Here is a 19,862-nt window from a genome sequence, read left to right as displayed (position 1 = left end):
TCTCACATTAATTTTCTTGCCTTATTTCATACTCTCTTGTGAGAATCATATGCTTTAACCAAAGTGGATAATTCCCTGATTTCAGAAATATTTGGAATTTTCTGTGCACTCATTTACTTAAATTTTTCTCTTCCTAAGAACACCAATTATTCTCAATATTCTTAAAATCACTAATATCATCATGACTCTGGAAGATTCACCTCAACGTAGGAAAATAGGCAGAGTTTTCTGTTCAATTCTAATTATACTATGATTTATCTTTCTTCTACCTCTTACAATATTCTGCATTTTATTAGTCATGTTTATGTATGACATGTCTTTATTGTTCTATGAAATTCTAGAAGCCAGGGATTGCGTTTTGAGTCAGTGGTTCTTGGCAGGCACAGTATTATAGAGACTGCATAGAAATTTTTTAGAAATGATTACTCAGTAGCAATGGTTGTGGTTCTTCTCTAATTCCTAAGAAAGCAAACTGTTTTAAGGTTGCTAGATACAATCATCTACACAAATTTTGCTTTTTATTGATTGGTGTAAAAAGCACTGATTTTGCTGTTCTTAACTAGGGGAGATTTGGAGTTTTTCTTTCTTTTTTGCTCTTTAGTGCAAAATAAGTGTTTACAAATCATTATATATTTCTTTTTAAAAACTCAGAGCAGGACATGCTGAGGTATGATTTGTCACCTCCAACTACTCCAGAGAATGAGGATCATAAATTCAATCCCAGCCTAACACATCTTGATCCAGTCTCAAACAAATAAACAACAGCAACAACAACAACAACAACAAAAAACCCAGAAAACTCAATAGTTTCTTTCATTAAATATTAGAATTGAGCACACAGCAGGGAGAACAAACCCTAATTCATTCCTTTAATGAAACTTGAACAATTTCAAAATGTGGGAAAATATTTCATTCAGGTTTATGAAAGTCTGGTATTTACTAAAAAACATGAACAACAGAAAAAAAAAAACTTCAGGAAATCACTGAGGGTTCAGCATCTTAAATGTCCTTTGAATTCAAAAGCTTTTCACTGTCAAAATCTCAATTCAATTTGTATCTTTGAAAACTGATATCATTTTCTTCAATGTAACACATGGCACTCAAAATGATAGATATATCTCTAATTTGGCAATTATGACCACCCTATGAATACCATAACAAATATATTTACACCAAGTAAAATGATATGGAATTCATAATAACAACTTTCTCACATAAAAGCTTTTATTTCCCTTTCAGAATAATAATTACTAAATTTAATTAAGCATTTATGACTTGATAAACATTGTTACAAGTACCATATACTTACCAACTTGCTAAATCATTACAATAATTCCCTCTTATTCTTTTGTAAGTAGGAAACTGAGATCCAAAAGAATAATCTATCCAATGTTGCACAACATAAAAATGGTAGTGGTGAAATTTAGGCAAGGGAAAAGAGTATCACTGCTCAATACATTGAGTCACTTCTCTTTGCTCCCTCTCATATAAAGAAATAATGAGTAGTTTAAATAATTAAATAGAAAAATAGTAAAAGTATTATACTTAGTGAACCCCACCAAATGAAATTCACAAATAAGATAATTGCAAAGTCACAGGAATGCAGTTTTTTGTTTTATTTTATTGTTGTTTATTGAGATTTTTTTGTGTTTTTTTTTCCTTTTTGTTTGTTTTTTCAGGATTTGAACCCAGGGTCTTTCCTGTGTGAGCTAGGATCTCCCAGTAATGCAGATCTTGTATTAATACACTCTGGTCAAAGTCTAAACTCACTGCAATTACTATTTCTACAGTATTTGTGTCATTAATTAACTGAGTAATAACCATGGGCTAAATAACATTATTGAAGTATGAAATCTCTTCATTCACTCCTTCATATCCATCACAGGTATGCAATCTGATAACCACTCTTTTGTATTTTATCCCCAAATGAGCAACATTAAAAATCACTAATGCCTCTTGGAATCAAAATGGCCTGTGACACAACATGTAAAATAAAATATAATGGGTAGAGTTTTGGCACAAAATAGATAAATTGAAAGTGTTATGTAATAAAAGTTAGCAGCAGAGGATATTTTAAAATGGAAAATGCAGGGAAGGGGATTTAGTGGTACAGCATTAACCTAGCATGCAGAAGGCCCCAAGTTAGACATCCAACACCAAAAATACAAACAAAAACAGCCGGAAGGGGATGGGGTTGCGGCTCAGAGGTAGCATGCTTGCCTATCATGCGTGAGGCACTGGGTTAGATTCTCAGAACCACACACAAATAAGTGAAAATACAAGTCCATCAACAACTAAAAAATATTTTTTAAAAAACCCAGAAAGTATAAAACATAAGTGAAATAATGATGTTGAGATTTCAATGTTTGATTAAAGTAAAAGCATATTCAAAATAACTTTCCTGAAGTTCAAGTCCAAAAAGGTAAAATCCTAGGAAATCAACCACAAAAAAGGGAAAATTATATAGAAAATGACATTTCAAATAAAATTTTGATTTTGAGAAAAAAATCACGAGATTCACAATATGGTAAATACCTAATCCCACTCTCCACTAAAACCAAAAACAAACCAATGAGATAATAATAAGAAAAGAATAAAAAGATATAAATATAGTAAAGTGAATCAAAATTTTAAGAATAAAAAAATGTAAAACCTAGGCTTTCAGAAAATACTTATAAATTTAAAATAAACACATATTAAACAGTAATTATGAAAATTTAGACTTACTCTGGCACAATGATCTTCATTCAAATCGTGGCTGTCACCTATGTCCGCCCCAATTAGACAAGGTGGAAGGCTGGGGCTGAAGGCTATGAGGTCGGTTTTGGGCGGGCCTTCTCCAGAACACACCCTCTGCCTCCTCTGCTGCGAGTAAGACCAGCTCCCCACTGCACTAGAAGACACTAGCGTGGGCTTCCCAGAACGCACACGCCCTTGGTGGGCGGAGCTGCGCACCGCAGGGCGGTGTACAGCAGCAGCGTGAGCACTAATAGGCTGGACACCGCGCAGATGGCGATAATTGATGTCCATCAGTACCACCTCCTGGCCTGCTAGCCCACGGACACCAAAGAGGAGACCTTTGACGCCTGGCTGCTCTCCACCAGAGACACCAATATCGTGGCAGTGGCGGTCAGAGCTGGCTCTCCATGGTCCTTCACCAACACCAGAAGCCCCTGGCGTGGTGCGTCCGATTCATCCGTGTGGTGCTGATCTCCCCAGTGTACAACCCTACGCAGAACGGGCTGCGCGCTACACCCGCCGACATCAGAAGCTCATAAGACAACCACGCATTGTAGCCAGAGTCTGCATCTACCGCGCGCACTTTCGCCACCACATGGCCCACGCCAATGGATCGCAACACCAGCTCGCTAACAGCGGTGCTTGCTCCTTGTTGCCAAGGTCCCAGCAGTGCTGGTGCATTGTCATTCTCATCCAGCACGAATACTTGCAGAGTCACATTGCTGTCCAGGGGCGGTATGCCAGCATCGCGTGCTCTCACTTGAAACTGCAGCAGCTCCAGCTCCTTGTGGTCCAAAGGCTGCAGAGCATACACCTTGCCGCTCTCCGCGTGCACTGACACATAGCTCCACAGCGCACGCTCACCCACCCGCCGATCCACCAGTGAATATAACACCTGCGCGTTTTCCTGCGCGTCCGCGTCATGCGCAGACACCTTGAAGATGTGACAGCCTGGCGGGTTGTTCTCCTTCACGAACACCGTGTACTCCGGCTGCGCAAACACTGGCGCATTGTCGTTCACATCTGCCACCTCCACCAACAAGCTGGCAGTGGCCCACAGCGAAGGCGAGCCCCCATCCTTCGCAGTCACCACCAAATCATACTCAGATATGCTCTCGCGGTCCAAGGCGCTATCCAACACTAGCGAGTAGTAATTCTTGAAAGTGAACATCAGCTTGAAGGGGACATGAGGCGTCAGGGAACAGGTCACCTGTCCATTGGCTCCAGAGTCACGGTCTGACACGCTGATCAGGGCAATGACCGTACCGAATTGAGCATCCTCCCGGACAGGCAAGGATAAGGACGTCACTGCAATCTGAGGAACATTATCATTTTCATCCAAAACTTTCACTAAAACCGTGCAATGACCCGCCATTGGAGGGTGGCCTTTGTCCATCGCGTCAATGCAGAGTTTGTATAAACTTACTTGTTCAAAATCCAAATTCCCTTGAATTGTTATTTCTCCAGTGTTTGCATCTAGACTAAACTGGTCAGTAACCATGGGTGGAACAAGATTATTAAAAGTGTAGGAAATTGCCTCGTTCGTTCCTTCATCCCGATCAGAAGCGTTCAGTCTCACAACTGTAGTTCCTTTGTCTGAGTTTTCGAATAGTCTCACTTCATATTCAGACCTTTGGAAACTAGGAACATTATCGTTCACGTCCAGCACAGTGACCAGCAGCTGAACAGAGCCCGTGAGCTCAGGTTTGCCTCCATCAGTGACTATCAGGAATAAATTATGCTAAGGAGCATCCTCTCTGTCCAAGGATTTCTTATCACGAGTCCAATTTGTTTATTTTCATCACTGTTTGTTTTCACATTTAATGTAAAGTATTCGCTGGAACTGAGTTTATAGTTTAAGATGGAATTTGATCCAACATCTGCATCTGATGCGCCCTCCAGTGGAAACAGAGAATCTGGCAGCCTAGATTCATAAATCAGCACTCTTTGTTCCTTTACCGGGAACACCGGGGGTTGTCATTAATGTCCCTCACTTCCACCTCTACATGGGAAACCTGCAGTGGCCTGTCCACGATCACCTCCAGGTGGATGCTACACTCTGCACTCCGCCCGCACAGCTCCTCCCTGTCGATCTGAGAATTCACAAACAAAATGCCATTCTGCAGATTTACCTCCAGAAGATCCCCGTGGTCCTTGGATGCCACCTGAAATAGGCGCGGCACCAGCTCTTCCAGTTCCAACCCCAGGTCCTGGGCGATGCGGCCTACGAAGGTGCCGTGTTTGGACTCTTCAGGGATGGAGTAGTGGAGGTGGCCGCTCCCCGCCTCCCAGGCTATGAGGAGAGAAAAGGAGAGCAGCAGACATCGCATTCCCAGTCTGCCTTCAGTGGTAAAATCCATGTCAAATATTTCTTGTGTTAATTCCATTAGAAGATATCTTCTGAGCATAAAAATGAAATGCTGAATGTTTCCAAGTCTATTAATTCAACTCTTCTGAGTCCACCATCATTCAGCAGTCTTGTAAAGAAGTAATAGGACGAACGGGTTTTGTATATTGGCTACTTGTAATTTCGTGGTAGACAGTGACATCATGCGGTTCCCAAGAGTAAGAAATGGATTCATTCAATGGATTAAAGTATCATTCTTTGGTAATTCGTATCTATATGTACACATAGATATATACAATATACATAAACTGAGAATATCAAAGAATGCTAGTATATATATTTTTATTTACCTTACTTTGAAAGTAAATCCTTGTCTTTATCATTTTCAAAGTCAGTGCCATCTCTCCTAACTTCTATTATTAGAGGAAACCCTCTATTCATAGAAATACAAATTTTCTTCCAAAATTTTAAACCTTTACTTAAAAAATTTAAATTTGGTGCCAACTAGTCTTGGAAAGTTATAAGTGTGGATGGATAAGAAACTTGCCCATGTATGGCTGTCACAAAACATAGTAATGTTATTATATATACATACATATATATGTATTATATATTGCTATAGGGAAATAACATAATTTAAAATTACATAATTTTGTCTAAAAACTTAAAACCTCATAGATCATTGATGTCCATTCTTTATTTGTACCATAAATATCAATAATCTTTAGGTTCTTTATGTAATAATAGAAGGTACAATTTTAGTTAACATTCTTTATGACATTTCTTAATTTCTGTGCAGCTTATATTACTCCTCCCACTTAAAATATTTTCATTCCATATATTTCAACACCTCAAATTCTAGTGTGAATTTTACAGTATATTTTTATCCTTGATTCTTCAGTTGTCCAGAATGAGCTCATCCTTTTCTCTGAACCCCAGCCTCCTGGTATATCTTCTAAATGTTCTTTCTCATCCTCTTTCATGCTTCATCTTTCTAGGGTATTCCTACTCCCACATCTTCATCTTTCCTTTCTGTTTCTGATTGTCACTTTCACCCATACATGCTGACTCCTTGAATACAATCTGTTTAATGTGGGAGAATGACTAGTCATTAATAACCTCCAAATTCAAATCTTCAATATTCACATTTTTTTTCTGAGCATAGTGACACATACCTGTAATCCCTGTGACTTGGGAGGCTGAGGCGGGAAGATTGCAAGTTCAAATTCAGCTTCAGTAATTCAGTGAGTCCCTAACTTAGCAAGACCCAGTTTTAAATTAAAAAAAAAAAAAAGTCAAAAGGGGCTGGGAATGTAGCTCAGTGGTAAAGTATCCCTGGGTTCAATTTCTAATACCAAACAAATTAATTAATAATTCACTTTTTAATACTACTAGGCATTAAAAACAGGGCCTTTTGCAAGCTGGGCAAGCACTCTACCAGTGAACTATATCCCTAACTCCATGTTTTTTTTTTATAATGGTATACACATTATCTATGTTATCCATGGTAACTTATTATTACTTCTTCTCCTTTACCAGTCTTATTCAAAAATCTGCCCACAGTCCCCCTCACTTTCACATACACCATATCTATGTAAATGAAGTACAACTCTTCATTGAATTTTACTTAACCTAGAAATGCTAAGATATGAGAATCACTTCAAGGAGACCTATGTTGTGATCATAACCCAATATTTCAAGAATTACTTTCAATTATTCTCCAATGTGAATTGTATTTTGCAGACGGTATAGAACACTTGCACTTCCTCTTCCTCAATACAGACTTTGGTCAAAGCAACTTTGTTAACATCTCTATCATTACCTGTAAAAATGTTGTCATATATTAAAATCAAGCCCAAATATCACCTTCACCATTAATTCATTTAATGTCATCAAGTGAAGGTGATTTAATTCCTTTTTCAAAGAAGAAAATAAGAGTCACCAATAAAACTTCACAAATGCAAGTGACCATCTCCACCTTTCTCCATAATTCTTCATACATTAAGTCTCACAAGTGTAATACAAAGTTCTTCCTTCCATTAAAAAAAAATTGTTAATGTAATTAATGTGGATCCATTTTGCAGTCTTTTTCACAAATTTCCTACTGCAGTTATTTTGAACAATTAAGGAGTTCATTTGCTAATCAATAAAAAACCCCAAAAGGAAAGGTTCTTTTGCTTAGGTGAAGATAGGTCTTCATAAAAATACATTGATCTGAGGTCTTCTGATTGAAGGTTTTCTCTAGTAGCCATTCAGTTAATTGTACTTTCTACACTGAATTTCTTGTAAAAATTAAATAAAGTTAAGTATCTTACTTATCTTTCCATTGCAATTCTTAGCAATTCTCAAAAGCTTAATAATGCAACGATTGGGATACCATTAATATTATTGGCTCCAGGGAGAAAATTATAAACCATACTGAAATCCATTATGTAAAATAAATTGATATGGAAAAGAAAAATATTGACCTCCTGATAAACACCTTATGCCTTGTCTTTATTTTGTTTATTCAAATAGTTCATTCTGGTAGAGGGAGATTATGTGAATAAAAATATCCTTAGTCAATCTTTCTATAAACAAGCAGCTTCTTCCACCCCACACAGAAAAGTTTAATAGTGATAATATAAGCTAAAGAGTTATTTCAAAATTAACTTAATTTAAAAAATGTTGGCAGTTGTTAACAGTGGCAAGAACCCATTCTCAATTTCTAAGATTTCCCCAAAGTAACTCAAATATTAGAAATATCTAACTAGTATGGCAGAAGGGTATTATAAAATTAAATGCATGTGATAATAAAAGAAATCAGCAATGCAATAAAAAAGGGAACTAACATTTTATTATATGAAGCATGTAATAATTTCTGTTAAACCAACACTTATGCAAAAAAATAAATTATAACAAAAATGGAGAAACATTTCTCATTATTTGATATGAAGAGGACTGTTGTGTGTGGCAAATTCCAATGTACAGTTTTGTGTAAACAACTCTATTTGTAAACAACAAACTCAAGAGAGGAGTTTGCATTATAATACATTTATTTTTTGTATTTGTCTAAACATGAAAAGCAACAATAAAAAAAAAAAGAAAAGCAACAATAAGTAGCACAAATTTCTAACTAAATATAAAAGGATTTTTGCAACTGAAAGAGATCACAATCATTTCTCACGAATATAAATAATTTATAAATTGAAAAATATGCAAGTTTCAGATGAATTAAATAATTGATCCATTAAATGTCAATGTTAAGCTTTGGGAAAATTAAATTATCATATAAAATAATTATATAAAATAATTATCATATAAACACATGGAACAGTATAGAATTAGATAAAAAATGATAAATTTTATTTTATTTAATGAGTAATGATCACAAAGACATCTTGTAAAATGGGGAGGAGGAAGCAAGATTTTAAAAATTTTTTTTGCAGTGCTGGGGATTGAACCCAGGGCCTTATGAATGTTGGGCAAGCTCTTTCCCAATGAACCATATCCCCAAAGCAAACAAGATTAAAATTGATATTAATGTTACATTTTTAAGGGGGTAAGAATGTTTAGTGTATAAAGATTAAAAATCTGTAGAAGGATAACCAAGAAATAGAAATGTTTGAAGTGCTGAAAAAGGAATATAAGGAATATTAAGTAGCTTTGTGGTGAAGTGGAAGGGAAATTATACCTGTCCTCTTTTGTATTACTAGAATTTTAGGTGATAATACATGCATCTCCCATTCAGTAGGAGACATTAACCCTAAAATTTTAAACTATACATAACAAATTCATAGTGAGTAATCAAAGTCAACTCTTTAGACAGAGTTGAAAGGAATACCATACGAATTGACTGACAAAAGAAAATTAAATTTTTATAGTGTAGTAAAAAAGTAATTGCATTTAAACAGAAAGGAAAAAAGCATACTTGATGGAGTGGTGTAAAAACACTTTTGTGTAGTCATAAAATGAGACATTGGAATAAATAACTCTAAAATACATGTCTTACAATATTTCCCAGAGACTAAAATTTAAAGTGTTTAAACTCTAAAAACTTTGAAAATATTATAACACATGGAAATAAGATGATTAGTTGTCTATTTTAGTAACATCATATAAAAATACTAACTACAAGTCATATTAATGCAAAAATATCTCGAATAAGCTAGAATTTTTAAATAATATACTTTTAAGTATAAATTAGTAAAAATATAAGAAATATAAGAAGCTGATATAATAATTACTAATTAATTATTTTATTAATTATTTATTATTAATTTTCAAAAACTAAAGAAATTATCGAAGAAAACATGCAATATGTAATGTTCAAGAATTAAGAGGGAAGAATAAGACTCACATTGTCTGTAGAGTTGGGACCTTGAGGTAAGCTGGGGATGAAAGCCATGAGGTCGGTCTAGGGCAGGCCTTCCCCAGAGCACACCCTCTGCCTCCTCTGCTGCGAGTAAGACCAGCTCCCCACCTCGCTGGAGCACACCAGCGTGGGCTTTCCAGGCTTGCAGGAGCCCTCGGTGGGCGTCGCCGAGCAGCGAAATGCTGTGTACAGCAACAGCGTGAGCACTAACAGGCTGGACACCGCGCAGATGGCTATGATCAGGTACACGTTGCCATCCACCAATGCAGCCTCCTGACTCCCAGCGCCCACAGACACCCGCGAGTAGGACTTAGGCACCTGGCCGCTCTCCACAAGAGACACCAGCACTGTGGCGGTGGTGGTCAGCGCTGGCTCTCTGTGGTCCTTCACCAGCACCAGCAGACTCTGGCGTGGCGCGTCTGCCTCCTCTAGGGAGTGCGTGGTGCTGATCTCGCCAGTGTACTGCCCTATGCGGAATGGGCTGCGTGCTATACCTGCCAAAGGCAAGAGCTCGTAGGACAGCCACGCATTGTACCCCAAGTCAGCGTCCACCGCCCGCACCTTCGCCACCACATGGCCTGCACCAACTGACCGCAGCACCAGCTTGCTATCAGCGCCGCCTTCTCCTTGTTGCCAAGGTCCCAGTAAAGCTGGCGCGTTGTCGTTCTCATCCAACACAAACAGTTGCAGAGTCACGTTGCTGCCTAGGGTAGGCACACCAGCATCGCGCGCTCACTTGAAACTGCAGCAGCTCCAGCTCTTCGTGGTCCAGAGGCTGCAGCACATACACCTTGCCGCTCTCCGCGTGCACTGACACATAGCTCGACAGCGCAACCTCACCCACACGACGCTCCACCAGAGAGTAGGACACCAGTGCATTCTCCTGAGCGTCCACGTCAGGCGCGGACACCGTGAAGACGTGGTAGCCTGGCGTGGTATCCTTCACGAACACCGTGTACTCCGGCTGCGCAAACACTGGCGCGTTGTCGTTCACATCTGCCACCTCCACGGACAAGCTGGCTGTGGCCCACAGCGAAGGCGAGCCCCCATCCCTCGAAGTCACCACCAACTCATACTCGGATATGCTCTCGCGGTTCAAGGCGTTATCCAGCACCAGGGAGTAGTAATTCTTGAAAGTGGACATGAGCTTGAAGGGAACATGGGACGTCAGAGAGCAGGTCACCTGCCCATTGGAACCAGAGTCACGGTCGGACACGCTAATCAGGGCGATGACAGTACCCAAGGGAGCGTGCTCTTTGATAGGCAGAAAGAGGGAGGTTATGGCCATCTCAGGAGAGTTATCGTTCACATCGAGGAGTTTCACTATTACTTTGCAGTGTCCTGTTAATGGGAATGCACTTCTATCTACCGCATCAATATTAATTTCATATAAGTTACAATCTTCGTAATCCAGTTCTCCCTTAACTTTTATTTTACCACTATCAGAATTGATTGAAAATTTAGATTTTACACCATCAGAAACAAGATTACTGAAGAAATATGTTATTTCCTTATTGCTACCCTCATCTTCATCTGAGGCGTTCAGTTTAATAACCAAACTCTCATTCGGTGTGTTTTCCAACATTTTTACATTTTAAATGGGTTTATCAAATTCTGGGGCATTGTCATTCGCATCCAATACATTGATCAATAACTGAACTGTACCTGTTAATTCAGGTTTTCCTCCATCAGTTGCAATTAGTAATAAACGATGCTCTTGTGTTTCTTATCTATCTAAAGGTTTCTTCAAAACTAGTTCTAAAACCTTTGTTTCTTCTTCATTTCTTTTAACATCCAAGTCAAAATTTTCATTAGGATTTACCTTGTATCTCAATTCTGCATTTACTCCTATATCCAAATCAGATGCGCCCTCTACCGGAAATCTCGAATCTCACATTCTTGATTCTAAAATATTTAATCTTTGTTCTGATCGAGAGAACCTAGGCGGGTTGTCCTTAATGTCTCTCACCTCCACCTCCACATGGTAAACCTGCAGCGGTTGGTCCAGGATCACTTCCAGGTGGACGTGACACTCTGTGTTCCGCCCACACAGCTTCTCCCGGTAGATTTGAGAATTCACAAACAAAATGCCATTCTGTAAATTTACCTCCAAAAGTTCTCGGTGGTCCTTGGATGCCACACGGAACAGGCGAGGAACCAGTTCTGCCAGCTCCAGTCCCAGATTCTGGGGATGCGGCCTACGAAGGTGCCGTGTTTTGCCTCCTTGGGGACTGAGTAATGGAGCTGGCCGCTGGCGTTCTTGCATGCTGGGAGGAGCAGCAGTGAGAGCAGCAGGCACCACGATCCTGGACTTCCTCTTTGGGAATATAGCATCGCAATCTCGCCATCTCGTTGCACTTCTCCAATTTCTAGTGCATCGCCACAAAATATCTTCTGGAAATTTAATCAAAATTTACATTTTTTCCCCAATTCCCTCGCCTGTTTGATTTTTTGTAGCAGAGCCACAAATGGAAGGTCTTTTTCCTTCCTGTTAAAAATGTACTCACCGTATGCTTTGTGTGTTGGAGGAAGGAGAAAAGATTTGTCAGTGTCCAGCGACATCATGTGGATGAAAGGGTAAGTATTTTTCCATGTTTTGCTTTATTTACCTTATGTTTGTGAAATATTTATCAAATATTACCCAATTTCAGTGACATATTTTCTATGACTCTGTATATCTCCTTTCTCTGGTCAAAATATTAAAACCTAAATTGAAATGAATCAATACAAGCACATCACTAAAATATTTAAAAAATCGCTTCTGAAATCATGACACCCAAATCCCTACTAAAGTAATTTGCAATGTTCTATTTTATTTAGTTAAGGGTTTATATATTTCCAACTGATAAAAAATGTTTTTCCAGTACCAGGTATTTTTTTGGTATTAACTATTTATTTAATATTACTATATAATTGTCAAAATAAATAAAAATTTTGAGGTTATCAAAGATCATTAAATGCTTTTGATCTTTTAAAAAATTTTATTTGTTCTTTTTAGTTATATGTGACAGTAGACTATTATTTTGACATATCATACATACATGAATGTATGATATGACATATCATATCATACATACATAACTTCCCATATTTGTGGTGGACATGATGTGGCAGTAGTGGCTATTTTATTTTTGGTACTGGGGATTGAATCCAGTGGGGCTTAACCACTGAGTGAAGTCCCAAGCCCTTTCTAATTTTTTTTTTTTTTGAGATAGGGTCTTGCTAAGTTGCTGAGGCTGGCTTTGAACTTGCAAAACTCCTGCCATGTCCACCTCCTCAATCACAGGGACTACAGGCCAACCGTTTTTTAATTTTTATTTATTTTGAGATAGGACCTTGCTAAACTGCCAAACTGGCTTCAAATCCTCCTGCTTTAGCCTCCTTACTTGCTGGGATTACAGGCATGTACCACCAGGCCTGGCATAATAACATTTAATAAAATTTTGATTTTTCTTTCTCTACTTAGATATCTTCTTTAAATTTTTCCATATCATTTTAAAGGATATGTACTACCTCTGCATTACTCATTAAACAAATTTTTATTCTAATTTGTAATGTTTAGTCCTGAATTTTTATTAATGTTATTTTAAAATAACTAAACTATTTCATTTCATGACATCCTTTCCTGAGTTCCTTTTTTGGAAGTCCAGTTTCCAAATTAATGAAAATTTTGTTCTTTATGTTTTTTATAATATCACCACTTTTGTGTTTACTCAAAATTGTGATATGGAAATTTCAATTTTCTAGAAGTCAAAATATACTTAAACAATTTTTAGTATATACTAAAACAATTTTTAGTAAGCATCTTGATACTATTTTATTTTTTATTTTTATTTTTTAAATTATACATAGGCACAATATCTTTATTTTATTTATTTATTTTTTGTGATGCTGAGGATCAAACCCGGGTCTCACATCTGCAAGGCGAGCACTCTGCCACTGAGCCACAACCCCAGCCCCTGACAGTATTTTAAAATTAGACATATCTAGACAGCATTTCTCCAAGTTGCTAATACTGTATAATTTGAGTAATCATATCTCTTGTATTTATTCAGTAAGTCAAAATCCTACAATTCTCTGCCAGATGTGTAGATTACAGTAAAAGTAATCATGTGAAAAGTATACCCATTTTATAACCAGCTTACTTCTATATTAGTTCCATTATTCCCTCAACTGTTCTTCTGCATGAACTTACATTTGAATTTTACTCAGTCAATATAGTTGACTTCGCTTAATAAATATAGCCAAAAGAAAATATCACCAACATTTTAATTGAAATATTTAATATTCTGCTTCTATATACACTCCATAGATTTCTTTAAACATTACAAAATCTTCCTTACCTTTGAGGACAAGAGGACTAACAGAACCATAATTATATTTCTGCATACTTTTACATTTAAAACATGTAATTCTCAGTGTCAAGAAATTCATAATAAAATATAGCTTGGAAAAAATAAGAAATTACCAGAAAATGCAGTAAGCTGAAAGTTATTTGATTTCCAGAGGTCAATCTTGTAAAGAAAGAAAATAATGTCACAGAATTTGTTTTGGTTATAATCTTTGAAAATGTGTTCATCATTGCCTTTATATTTTGTAAGATTATTACTATCCCTATTATCATGACTTTCCTTTAACATTCAGATCAGTTAAACACTATTATAGTTACTACCTTAATGTCCCTAAAGGTTCACAAGGCAAAATCTTTCTTCCCAGGGTGACACTTTGGGAGGTAAAGAATCTTTAAGATATGGGGTTTAATGGGAAGATTTAGGTCTCTGGGGGGGGGCGGGACATGACTTTAAAAGGGATTCTGGGACCCTGGTTTCTTCCTCTTTTTCTTTTTTATTTCTTGGCCAGAGGTGAATGTTGTAGACTCCTAACAATGATTGGTCCTGCCTCAACACAGGCCAAAAATGAGGTGGCCAACTGATCATGGACTGGAACCTCTGAAACCATAAATCTAAATAAACCTAGTAAGTTGATTATCTCATGTATTTATTATAGTGACAAAGGATGATTAACAAAAATACGGATCAATTTTTAATACTATCTATTGAACATTATTCATGATAATTTGAAAATATTTTAATACTCAATAGAAGGAAAAAAAGAAAATGATTTTTTCAGAATAACATCAGCAGACGGTACTCACATTCTTTAATTTTTATTTTTTGTTTGTTTTTTATTTGGTATCAGGGATTGAACCCAGGGATGCTTAGCCACCAAGCCACATTTCCATGTCCCCAATCCACTTTTACTTTTCTTTTTTATTTTGAGAAAGGGTCTTGCTAAGTTGCTTAGGGACTTCCTACACTGCAGGAGGCTGGCTTTGAACTTTCCCATCCTGCCTCTGTGCCGACCCCTCTGCAGACCCCCTCCGACTTCAGCCTCTTGAGCCACTGAGCTTACCATGCCTGGTAGTTATAGTCTACAGAGCAGTAATTGATGTGAAATGACAAGGCTATAGCATAAATTATTGTAGAAAATTTTATAAAACATTAAATATCCTTTCAAAAAAGTAAATATCAAGTATTAAGAGGTAAAACTGACAATATGGTATTAATAATGTGGTATTGTTTTAATACTTCTGGAAAATATTGATTACTTAAAACTATATTCGATGAAGAAAAGAATTCACATGCATGTCTTTGGGAAAATAGTTCATGGTATTATATAGATATTTCAAGAGAAAATAAGATTCTTGACATTTGATTTATCTTTAAATGTATTGAATTATAACCATGTTTTAAGTTATCACTAGCATTTGTCTTTCAAAATTGGTCCTTAGACAAAGAGACAAAGAGTTAAACTTAAGCATGTGATTTCAGGTAAGTTTTGTTTTGTCTTGGGGATACAGTTGATTCATCATTAAATTGAGGGGAATGATGTTCTCTTGGGTTACATTCAGTTTAAAAATGCTAGCCAAAGTACATAGAAACTTTGGGGGAGGAAAGTTTCTAATGCAATTATTCAATATTCCAGGTAATCAAAGGGAAAAAGATTCAATAATATTGGTTCTTGAGATTCAGTAATGGAGAAGAAAGAAACAGATTTTTCAAATATGGTACAAATCCTGAGCCTGATGCTTGTTTTATTTTAAGTAGGTCAATAAAATAGAATGGGGGAAGTGAATTGAAAGAAACAAAAATAAGATGTTGAAAATATTTGTAATGCCAGATTGCATAGTATCCAACAAAAAAAAGAAGAGGTAGAGTACTTATTTCAAGTTAAGCTCTATCATAAATACCCTAAATCCACATCTAGCAGATAACTAGAAGTTCATTGTTCTGCTGAGGAAGAAGATAACATCATCCAGAACAATTACAGTTTTTATTCACAATATCCAAACTCAATTCAAAATTATTAGGCATAACAAGAAAGAGGGTCATAAAAATAAACAATAGAAAGAAACACACAGATGATTCAAATATTAAAATGATCTGACAGATCAAAAATATCATGAGTAAGGTTTTGAATTAAATGCATAATAAATTAAAGAGCTCCACCAAAAAAAAAAAAACTGTAATGTATTTTTTAAAGGCAAATTACATTTTAAAACTGAAAAAGCCATAACTGAAGTTAAGAATTCAATTGATGATTTTGATAAAGGACTAAAAGAAGAAAAAACTACCAATGTAAGAGAAGAGTCAGAATAATATATATACTATGTAACAAAAAAACAAGTGATTAAAAACAATAATGGGGGATAATGCACATAAAGGATATGTTGAGAACATTTAAGATACATGTACTTTGAGTCAAAGAAGAGAGGAAATATGAGTTAAAAGCAATATTTGAAGGCAGACTGCTAAATTTTGTTTCACACTGATAAAACATATCAACCCACAGATATAAGAAACTTTAAAAAGTGTAAGCAAGATAAAAATAAAGCAAACTAGGCATTAATAATAGAAAAGCTGTTGAAATTTTTAATATAAAAAAGTATAGAAAAAGGCACAATATCTAAACAATAAACTTGGTAGCCATATTCTCAAAAGACATCTGTGAGCAGGTATAGTGGCACATGCCTGTAGTCCTAGTGACTCAACAGACTGGTATTAAAAATGTGCATTGTACCTAAATAGAATAGTTCTATTCTATTAAGAATCACAAGTTTGAAGCCTGCCTGGGTTTTTTGTTTGTTTGTTTGTTTTGTACCAGAGATGGAACCCAGGGAAAATTAAACACTGAACCCTTTTTATTTATTTATTTTGAGACAGTTGAGACAGGGTCTTGTTCAGTTGTTCACTAATATGACTAAATTTCAGGGATATTTTGTGTTAAAATAAAAATTAAAAGGGATGGAGGATGTAGTTTAGTTGTACAGTGCCTCTGGATTCAATCTCAACTACAAAGGAAAAGGAGAGGGAGAAGAAGTAGTGAAAGAAGAAGAAAAAGGAGAAGGAAGAAGAAAATAGGAGGAGAAGGAGACAACTGTGAAAACAACTACAACTATGGAATGTCATCTTCAAAGTGCTGGAAAATATAACTTCTGATCCAAAATTTAATACCCAGCAAAACTATATTTGAAAAGTGATAGTAAAAATAAAGATATCTACACAAACAAAAACTTGGGGATTTCTTCACCAGCAGGTCACTTTAAAATAAATAATTAAAAACTTTTTAAAAAAGAATAAAAACCCAGAAAGAAGCCTAAACATAAATTTATGTTAACTGTACAAAACAATGATAATGATGCATTATATATGTATTACTAAAAGATATACCAGTTAAAGAAAGTGAGGAACAGGTAAATAGAGATACTATTCAAGGCCTTAGCATTGTTTTGACATGGTAAAAGTATTAATTTAAGTTTTAATAAGACTAGAATGTGGTTTTTTTCAGAATGTGGATTTTAATCTCTAGGAAAATTATGTATGTATGTACATATATCATGTATTTATATATGTGTTACATATATATTATATTATTAAAGGTTAACAGGTTTTGACATAAGCAGGATGATGTTTTAGGAATCCTTACACCCTCCACTAACAGACATAAACAAGTCAACAACAACAACAACAACAACAAAAACAAAAACCACAGACCAGTTCCCATTGTGACAAATGTAGAAATGAGGTAAGAGGTAAGAGACTCCTGAACTTCAAATATAAAACTTTGATATTAAAGCTGGTTAAAAAAAATTATGGAACTTTCTCCCCATATTCCTCCCCTAGCATGGTGCCACTAAATCAGGAGGAAATACCCAGCTTCCATCTGCTACCTGGGGAAAACTACAAGAAGAGTGAGGCATACATCCCACATTCTGACTTTTCAGCACAATCTGCCCAAGGGGCTGGTTTCTGTCTCACAGGTCTTCTAATGCTAAGGGATTCCTGCAAATTTTAGATGTCTGAGGGCAGCTGAAAGTAATAAAATCTGAGTGGTGTGTTGGTATTCCAGAGGACCTGCAACTCAATAGATAGAAGTTGACACAGTTTAGCAGACTCTCCTTCATAAGAAAATGAGGAGAGTGGAGTAGGTATCCAATGTTCTGGTTTTTCAGTGGGCAGCCCAGATATCTCATTTGAATCAAGGCACTGATAACACAACATATTTTAGATGCCTGGGGACTACTCAGAACAAACAAAAACAAACAAACAAACAAAAGAGGTGAGCAAATACTATGGCTTTAGAGCATTCATGGCATAACAGACAGACACCAAAGTGAACAGAGAATGAGTTACAGACAAAAGAAACCAGTAAATCCCTCTAACTAGGAATTATGCCCAAAAATCCAAAGAAGATGTATGCACAGAAGAGGGTTCAGTGAGCCACAGAATTTCTACCAAAACAACTGGTGAACAGAAGTTCAGAAAGACTTGTAAAAGATGACTGTTTTCCAAATAAAGTCATATCAACAGAAGGGAACAGGAAAATATGGCATAATAAAAAGACTTTCAAGAATTTCCAGAATCTAAAGAAATGGAGGGATATGAATTATCTGTCAAAGCATTCAAACTATCATGAAGATGCCAGTGAGCTCCAGAAAATAAAACATAAACAGAAGAGAATTTCAACAGACATAGAATTTTAAAAAACTAAACATGAATTTTAGAGTTGAAAAATACAATAACTGAGTGAGAAAATTCACAAGAGGGATTCAACAGAGGATGTGATCAAAGACAGTAGGTTACCTCATGGATGGGTCATTTGAAATTACTCAGGCAGGGAGCAAGTTTTTTGAGGAAAAAAAAGAGTGAAGAAAACGTAAGGGACTTATGGGACATCAAAAAGGGTCCAATATATGCATTATTTTCATCACACAAAAGGAGAAGAGAGAAAAACAGGCAGAAAACTTGTTTATTTCTAGAAATTATGGGTCACAATTTCCCAATTCAGAGAAGGAAATGAACATTCTTCAAATGGACAGATTCAAGAACCCAACAGTCTTCAGATAGGATGAACCAAAGTAAACTGACACCTGAAAACTAGAATTAAATTGTTGAAAGTCAACAACAAATAGAGGATTTTAAAAGCAGCAAGAGAAAAATAACTAATTATTCAAAAGGGAATACCAAAAAGACTATCAGAAAATTTCTTACCAGAAATCTTGAAGGCTAGAAAAGAGTAAGATATGTTGAAACTCCTGAAAGGAAACATTGCCAGCAAGAATACTACATTCAGCAAAACTGTCCTTCAAATATTCAAAAATGAAGAAAAGACAAAGGCTACTTCTGATAAACAAAAGCTGAGATTCATCACCACTAGATCTACCTTACAAGAAATGCTAAAAAGAAATTATTTGAGATAAAATGAAAGGACACTAAACAGTAACAGTAACATATAAGCATATTAAAGTATCTCACTAATAAAGGTAAATATATAAACAAATACAGAATACTATAATACTGTAATGGCAATGAATAAATTGCCTTTAAACCTGGTATAGAAATTAAATACAAACATAAAATACAAATATACAGAATGTTAATTAGTACATAAGTTTAAAAGAGGTAATTTGGGACATCAGTAACAAAGATGGGAAGGGAATATGTAAGAGTGGGATTTTTTGTTTTGAACTTAAGATGTTATCTATCTAAAATAGATCATTATAACTCTGTTTTACATAAACCCATAATAATTGCAAAGAAAATACAAATAGAACATATGCAGAAGAAAACAAGAATGGAATCAAGATGCATCTTTACAAAAAATCAACAAAACACCAAAGGAGAAAACAAAAAGACAAAATAACTCAAGACAGAAAACAATTAACAAAATGACAAATGAAAGTTGTTCATTATCAATAATTTCTTTAAATGTAAATGGATTAAACTCTCCCAATAAAAAGACATAGAATAACTGAATGAGGAATAAGTTCCAAATATATTCTGTCTACAAGAGATTAACTTCAGATTTAAAGACTCAGAGCTTGAAAGTTAAAGGATGGAAAAGAGATATTTCATGCAAAGA

General features: G+C 35.9%; 2 pseudogenes; both read right to left on the bottom strand.

Annotated features, from left to right (window-relative positions):
• Window positions 1-2,370: 2,370 nt before the first annotated feature.
• On the bottom strand, window positions 2,371-5,126 carry LOC143641319 (protocadherin alpha-6-like; annotated as a pseudogene).
• Window positions 5,127-9,401: 4,275 nt separating this feature from the next.
• Window positions 9,402-11,774, bottom strand: LOC143641318 (protocadherin alpha-5 pseudogene; annotated as a pseudogene).
• Window positions 11,775-19,862: the final 8,088 nt, after the last annotated feature.

This window comes from Callospermophilus lateralis, unplaced genomic scaffold, assembly GCF_048772815.1.
Source record: "Callospermophilus lateralis isolate mCalLat2 unplaced genomic scaffold, mCalLat2.hap1 Scaffold_96, whole genome shotgun sequence".
Classification (NCBI taxonomy): domain Eukaryota; kingdom Metazoa; phylum Chordata; class Mammalia; order Rodentia; family Sciuridae; genus Callospermophilus; species Callospermophilus lateralis.
The sequence above is the reverse complement of the archived record's forward strand: the minus strand, read 5'-3'. Positions and strand labels throughout refer to the sequence as shown.